General features: G+C 43.8%; 1 long non-coding RNA gene across 1 annotated transcript; it reads right to left on the bottom strand.

The window, feature by feature from the left end:
* Positions 1 to 1,175: 1,175 nt before the first annotated feature.
* LOC146437474 (uncharacterized) lies at positions 1,176 to 4,287 on the bottom strand. Its single transcript, XR_014852335.1, has 3 exons — positions 4,232 to 4,287; positions 2,812 to 2,981; positions 1,176 to 2,150 (listed from the first exon to the last, which is right to left on the bottom strand). It is a non-coding gene; the product is annotated as an uncharacterized LOC146437474 (long non-coding RNA).
* Between the last annotated feature and the right edge of the window lie 3,276 nt (positions 4,288 to 7,563).

Raw genomic sequence — 7,563 nt, 5'->3', positions numbered from 1 at the left:
ACTGTAATATGCTAGATTTACTGTGATAGATTTGGGAAATCCTGAGAGACCTTTGGAGATCCCCTGTTTCTTGACTCTGTCCCTGATACCTCCACAAAGATGCAGCCTCCTTTCCCCCACTTCTGCAGCTCCCTGGGGATGCACAATGCACTCAGCAGTGATAGGCAGAGGACAGATATCCTGAGGGACAGGGTCAGTCCAGTGCCTGTCCCCCAGGGGTCTGTGCTCAGCCCTCCTGCCCCTTGTGCCCCTCAGATGGTGTTTCTAGCAAAGCCTTTAGAGCTGCAGCATTCATGGGTCAGCTCACCTTCCTTTCAGATGAGGCTGGTGACTCGGAAAGCCCTTATCGAGAGTGATGATGCATTCTGCAAGATGGATGGAGAAATTCTTGCTATGCATAATGTATGTTTCCCCCCAAGGACAAAGCTGAAAGTAGTTCTAGGATGCCAATGATGGGGATGAGATGGAAATTCCCACCTCGAATTCAGATCCACAGTGCTGTTTAGCAGCTGGAGACTCCTGGACGTGGGGAGGCTGGAGTTTCCCAGTGGATGTTCTGCTGCCAGGATGGAGTTTTGGGGCAGTTTTGAAAAAATATTTCATCATCCTCAGCCAGTCAATTTTCTTGACTTTTTGACCTTTAAATCCAATCTGTTGCATCCAAATTAGCTGGCACGGAACAAAAATACAATACTGGCAAATTAGCTGCCTTATAGAAGCAGTGGGCAAAATTCCTGCTTGCAGAACAAATCTGGAGCAAATTTAGTGGCTTTGTGCCAGATCTGAACTGAAAGCAAAAGGGGGCTGTTTGTTTTGATGCCAAATTAGTGTAAATGTTGTACAAATTGTGTCCTTGCAAGAACATCACTCTTTCTACAGACACAAATATTTACATGATGACTATGTAGCAGAGAAACTGTGGCACTAAACTTTCAGGCATTTGTACTGGAACAGCCACATAACATGCTTTTATTCCAAAAGATGCTGCCCTTGTAAGTCTTTGCACCTCATTGTTTTTTATGGCCAACTTGTCATTTTTGTAGATAGTAATAAATGTGACCATAATGTATCTACAAGGACACAGTAATTAAATATATAATTAATTTTAACACTGAGCAGTTTAAAGTTCTGTTCAAACTGTAGGTGATGTGATACTACATTTCAATGCTGCTCTCATTAAAGATATTACAAGGAAAAAATCACTGAAAAGCCTCTGGCTACCTGTTGGGAGAGGGGGTGTGAATTTTATTGTCCATCTAATTACTTGGCTGAAGACTCTGAGATTTAAAATCCCATTTCCCACCCCAGTAGGGATGTTAGATATTGTTTTCTGGCCCAAATCCAAACCAAAGAGTGAATTTCTGCATACCAACATGCCCCTGCTGCTACAGCTGAATGTACTTCTTGCTGGTTTGTCCTGAAAATATAGTGTAGTGTTGCTTTTGCTGTCTGCTCCCCAGCAGGTGATGTGACAGAGCACCTGAGCAATAGAATGAGTGATGTTTTGTCAGTCCTCAGAGCCTCTGCCAGGGAACCCTGGTAGGTGCAGACTGAGGGTCTGTAACTCCACCAGGCCATTACTGAACTTTTATGGTCACTGGGAGCCAAAGTGAACCTGGTGTGCAAGGGTGGGATGCAGCTCAGGGCTTCTGCATTGGCCAACAAACACCAAAATCCTCTGGAAAAGCTCTGTATGAACTGATGGATAATGCCCATTGCAGGGAAAACCCCCTAAGTATTGCTGAGAGAAAAAATCGTCACATTTTAAATTAAATGTATTCATTTTCTGTGCAATTTTGAGCTCAAAGACAAAATGGTAATGTGGGAAATGGCATTGTCAGCTGTGGGCAGCCCTGAATTTCTCCAGCTCCATCCATGGACCAGGTGTTGCACCCATGTGGAGAAACCTGCTGGGAGCAACACTGCAGCCACCTTGGAGATCCTTGTTGAGCTCAGGGCAGGGCTTGCATCTCATCTCTCATTGTCCAGACAAATCTGTGGGATTTCCTATGCAGAGCAGCACAAAATTCCCAGAAACACAAAACTTATTTGGCCTTTTATTTGTGGGTAATGCAGGTATTATTGTGGAGATCTGGTCAGTCAAATTGTTGGGACCTGGAAACCTCACCATGAGGGCTGCAGCCACCCTGCTGATAGATAAAGAAGAAAAAAAATAGTGAAATACCTATTGTCTCATCTCTCGTTGCCTAGTTTACATTTTCCCTCCAAAGAATAGTAATTTATTGAACATTCAAAGCTCTTAATTAAGTATATGAAACGAGCACTCCTTCTCCCCCTCTCTCTCTTTTAATAAGGTTTCTAGAGCAAAGCAAAGGTGTGAAGTTGGTCTGATTCTCCTCAGAGGATTAAGGCAAATTGTGTAAGTTATATTCAAATCAATTAATCTTTTCAGATAGGTCCTAAATCATGCCATCAATCTATTTGATTCCACAGGCACAATCCTGAACGTGCAGCTGCCTTGTGCAATAAGCCAGGGAGATGCTCGGCTGCATTCAAGGGAAATAAATTTAATTATAAACACATCATAGAGTCAAACATTTCCTGAATTTGGAATTCAATGTCTTGTCAGCCTTCCAGCAGAGAAGACCATCAAACTTTAATAGGGAAGTAGACTCTGAATTTATATGTACTGGCAAGCACCTTGACCAGAAAACCATTTCCTCTATTTTTTTTTAACGTTTTAAAATCTAATTTTATTTTTGTCTTCAGTAGAACTATCCACAGTGTTAGATAAAGCCAAGAATGCAGTTATTGGAATGTGTCAGAAAAGAAAGCAATACAAAAACCTACCTGGTCCCCATGGCCAGAGCATCACACTCAAAACACTGAAGGCAGCAGAGGGACTGGAGGTAAGCAAAGGTGAGATGCAGTAGTGCTCCAAGGTGCTCACAGAGGCTGAGCAATGTGCTTTAGAGTTCTCAAAAGCAGGCAGCTCTATTAGTATATTATGTATCATAAATCTGTAATGGCAGAAAACTGTTCTGTTAATAGCTTCCTTTAGTTCAGAATCAATTTTTAATCTTCACTTTTTGCAGGCTTATTATTATTAAAGCCAGTTTCATACCAGCTGGGGAGTTTCAGGGCAGCTTTGGCCCCACTTGGGGAAATAACTTATATTTATTCACATGGCAGTTTTTTATTGACTTACCAGGTCCCACCAAAAAATTTAATTTCTCCCATCTTCCGTGGTTTGCTTTTAGCTTGTTTTGTAGTTCCAGTGTTGCTGGAGCTCTAGGCCTTGTAGCTGTTTGAATCCTAACCCTAGTCTGAACAGCAGCAGCAGCCTTCTGCTGAGGTGAGGTGCCATGGGTGGTGCCAATGACAAAAATTAGAAGGGAGCAATTTTGGGGCAGTGCCATGCTCCCCTTGGCATGCATTTTACAGTAGCAATGCCAACCAGTTTTATTTATAACCAACCCAAAATTTTGCTGGTGTCAAGAGATTTTGGTTGTTTCTACATTGCCCCTTTCTTGGTGCCTGTGTGGGTTGTATCTGTGTGGTTTTGTATTTTCCTTTCTTAAGCTGTTCTGAACCTCTGCCTTGTATGTCATCAACCACTGAGACAGAGAAATTCTGAGCTGAGGAATGAGAGAGCCAACATTTTCCTCCTGCCAGGGAGATGCTGTGAAGGGGAAGCTGGGGGACAGGCTAGGCTGGCTGGGGAGCTCAGCCCTGAGTCCCAGGGCAGTGCAGAGTCCCTGTGGTCACTGCTGATGAGCTACTCATCCTGCACACAGGTGGGAGGGTGGCAGCTCCCCTGCAGCTCCCACCGTGACTGCAGCACCTCTTCTGCCACAGCAGCTGAGAAAAGCTGTGATGTGATGAAAACAAGCAAGCCCAGAAGCCCAGGGGCAAAGCTCAGGGGAGCAAAAGGCCACAATTTGTCCAGTGTGTAATACCTGCTGCATCCCTTTCCCTGACACCCTACCAGCATTAGCTTTTCATGTTATATTTTAATTTAGGTTGTGACTGCTTTTTCTAAGTGCCCTTTAAATATGCTTATAATGCAGAGGAAGGGTAGGAAATAGAGAGAGGTAATTACCTGTTCAACCCTCCACTGCAATCCCATGCATCATCTGGAAAAATCTCAGCTTAAGTCAGAGCAAAGGAGAGCCCAAGCACTGCTTATTGGCTTTCCTGAACATGTAGCACCAGTCTGGTGCTTTTTTTTTTTCACCTGATACCTTGTTAATCATTTCTCCATGCTTACCTGGGGTGGTGGCAGAGCAGGTGAAGGAGACCAGAGTCCCACCTGTGTGCGCTGCCTGGTCCCTGAGCAGCATCAGGAGCCATCGTTTTTAGATGATATCTATGTGGGATTTGCCTCTGTCTCTGGTAACCTGGGATACCTCACCAGCAAATTCAGCTGCTTCCAATTTCTACCTTTTTTTTTTTTCTTTACACACTTGATAGCTTCCCAAGAAACCTCAGGCTTTCATTGATGAAGCACTCAGCAATATTCATGATAGTATTTACTTTTGAAAAATTTCTGTTACTAAAATTGTAGAGTTTTTAATTTATAAGAAACTAGGTATTATAAATGAAAAGTAGGCGCTAAACTAGATACTTTTTGTTAAAAATAGTTGCCAAGTGTTTCAGTGATGGTTTAAAAGTGTTTTCAAGGGCATCTCAACACAACAGTAATTAAATCCATAGAAATATTTTCCAGAGATAATTATTCTATCTGTAGATAATACAGAAAACTTTTCCAAACTCTAAGTGACGTCTTCATTGTTCTAAGTGCATAAAACTAAAGAGAAAATATATCAAGGTAGAGATGTCAGTGTTGTCTGTGATTAAGCCCTTTAACTATAATCTTTTTACCTTGACAACAGCAAGGATGAGCAGGTGCTGCCAGGGGTGGCAAGATATTGTCTGACAGTGTAAGAGTGAATGGCTGTGACTGCTTGGGGACACACATGCTTGAAGATGGTCCAGAAACTGGACACTGACCACTGCTGCAGGCTACCTTGTCCCACAGAGGATCTGGGTGATGGGATCCTCATGATTCATCTGCTAATCTCTGGGGAGGAAAGCTGAGTTATCACAAATTATTTCAGCCTGACTGACATACAGAGGTCTCAGGCTGTCAGTGCTAAAATGTCTTCAAAATATTTTATAATTACAGATGACAATCTCCTAACGCAAAAAGCGTTGCATTTGGCACAAGAGAAATCTGTATTTGACCTCCTCCTGATAGGGACAGATATGTTTCTAAGAGCTGAAAATGAGTTATTTTCCTGGGTGCAATTAATTCTGGCTGGGCTACAAGATCGTTTACTCTTGTCTTTGTAATGGAGGACAGCTTGATAACAGCAGGTGCTGCAGGGTAGTAATATGAATTATAATAAAATTTGGTGGGAACTGAAGCTACTTCACACTAAAAAAAAAAAAAAAAAGGCAGTGCTTTTTCTGGAGAAAAGGAAACTAACTCTGGGACCAATTTGCAGAGGAGTTGTGGTCAAGTCATTATAACAAGAAATTTTCCCAAACACAGCCAGATTTGTCTGTCTGAAATCTATGCTCTGGATCCCACAGCCACAGGACTTGTGGCAAAATCTTCTTTAGACAAAAATTACACTAAAGGAGAAGCAAGAGCTGTAACAAAGTGGAGAATATTTTCCTGATGCTCTTTTCCACCGGTGCAGTCCCTGAGAGGATCTGTTCCCCCCTCAGTGCTGGGCTGATTTGGAGTGACAGGTTTTCATTACAGCTTTGTCTTTATGGGTGTTGTGTGCCTCAGAGCCTGTCTTGTGATGGTTAGGTGTAAGCTGGCAGTGCCCAGAGGCCAAACTATCTGCCCTCTCTTTTTGGGCCACTCAGAGCCAAGGGAAATCCCTTTAGGCCCCAAGTTTGGCAGCTGGGGTTGCAGTGTGTGCCTGGAGCAAGTTCAGCACCTGGAGCAGACAAGTGGCTTCAAGGCTTCATTTTCAAAGTAACTTCTCAGAGTTACCTGACAGAGCTCAGGGGGAAAGTGCAGCTTTCCAGACCTTGGCACTTGCTTGGGGACAATCTTTGGAGTGAGATTTCAGCTTTATCTGTTTGAGGACACTGGGGGTCAGAGCAGCTAATCAGCATTTTATTAGATCCAAGCGACAAATGTTCCAGTTTCAGCAGCACTACATTTAGGTGCAACAGCAGAATTTTGACCCCTGATTCGGAGGAAAATGAGAGAGCTTTTGCCTTCAAGATTCATTCTGTTTTACTTGGCTAATACACCAAAGCCAGACTATGAGGTATATTGTTAAGCATTTGCTTGTAGCACTTTAACTATTGCTAATTATTGCCCTGCACGCCATGTAACAGTACCACTCTCCTTCAGTTTATCTTGGAGAAGCAGCACCAGTTAGTGCCTCTACTGGTAACTGCTGTCTCAAAAAGGAAGTCTTTGGGGTACACAGACAGATCTTTTCAGTGTGTTTAGCTGGAAATTGTGCCACAGAGAAAACCCAAGAGAGAAAGCCATGAAGCTGGGGAATGGCTCTGGTGGAGGTGGAAATGGAAAAATGGATTTTCAAATGGTTATCAGGCTGCTCTGTGCCCTTAGAGGAGTTAGCAGGGGGTGATGGTACACACACTGTGCTACTTCTGGTAGGGAGATAGAAAGACAACATTATTTTGCTCTGCAAGCCCACTGTCAGGTCAGTCAGTGAGGTTGTGCTCCAAGCATGGCAGCATGGTGAGGCAGCTCCTCTGCCAAGGGTGGAAAAGCAGGACCCCGACTTCCTCTGGTTAGGTTAGATAAATCACCCTGTGAAAGGTGTCAGGCTGTGCCTTACACAGTCCCAAGAAAAGCACCAACAGCTCTTCTGAAGGCAGAGGCAGCAAAACCCATGGAATCATCACACACTTGGTTACTCCTGAGTCCACACTCCTGGACTCAGTCACACGGCTGCACACAGAGTCATCTCCAAGAAAACTGCCTGGCCAGTCTGGGTGGAGACAAGGAGGGCTATAGATACACCTAAAAGGCTTCTCTCCATGCAAATAGTCACCAGCAAACACTGGTTTTTTAGCAGGAATGGATTGCAATCTATTCCCATTCTGCTGCATTAAATTAACATGACAGATTAGCTCACAGCAATGGCTCGTTGCGGGGGAAGATGTCTGGAACAGCTTGCTGGGAGTAAAGTTCTCTGAAAGTCCTGCAAAAGGCTGTCCTGTGACTAGTAAAAGGCCATCTTTTGACTGGTTTTGAGTGGGGTCCTCTTTGTCCATGACATTTTAGCCTAAAGACATCATGCATTGTTAAATCCTCTTCCTCCGTGCTCCATCCTGGAAGTCTCAAGGAAAGAGAAGAGATGTAAATCAACTCCTACCCTCCCTGCAATGCATAAGATGCTTATTCCTCTTCTTGCTAAGCCCTGAGTAGTCAGGAAAGTGGTGTGTGTGAAGGAAATGGGGCTTCTGAGGCGTAACCAAGCAGAGCTGCTTTCAGGGCAGGGCTTTGCACAGAGATGATTCCCGGTGGTGCAGCAGCGATGGAGAATTATCTGCAAGGCAGCAGATTTGCCACCTGATGGTGGCTGTAATTAAGCACAG

Source organism: Lichenostomus cassidix, chromosome 4A, assembly GCF_008360975.1.
Source record: "Lichenostomus cassidix isolate B80296 chromosome 4A, HeHo_3.0, whole genome shotgun sequence".
NCBI lineage: Eukaryota > Metazoa > Chordata > Aves > Passeriformes > Meliphagidae > Lichenostomus > Lichenostomus cassidix.
Note: the sequence above shows the minus strand (reverse complement) of the source record. Positions and strands in the feature narration are given on the sequence as shown.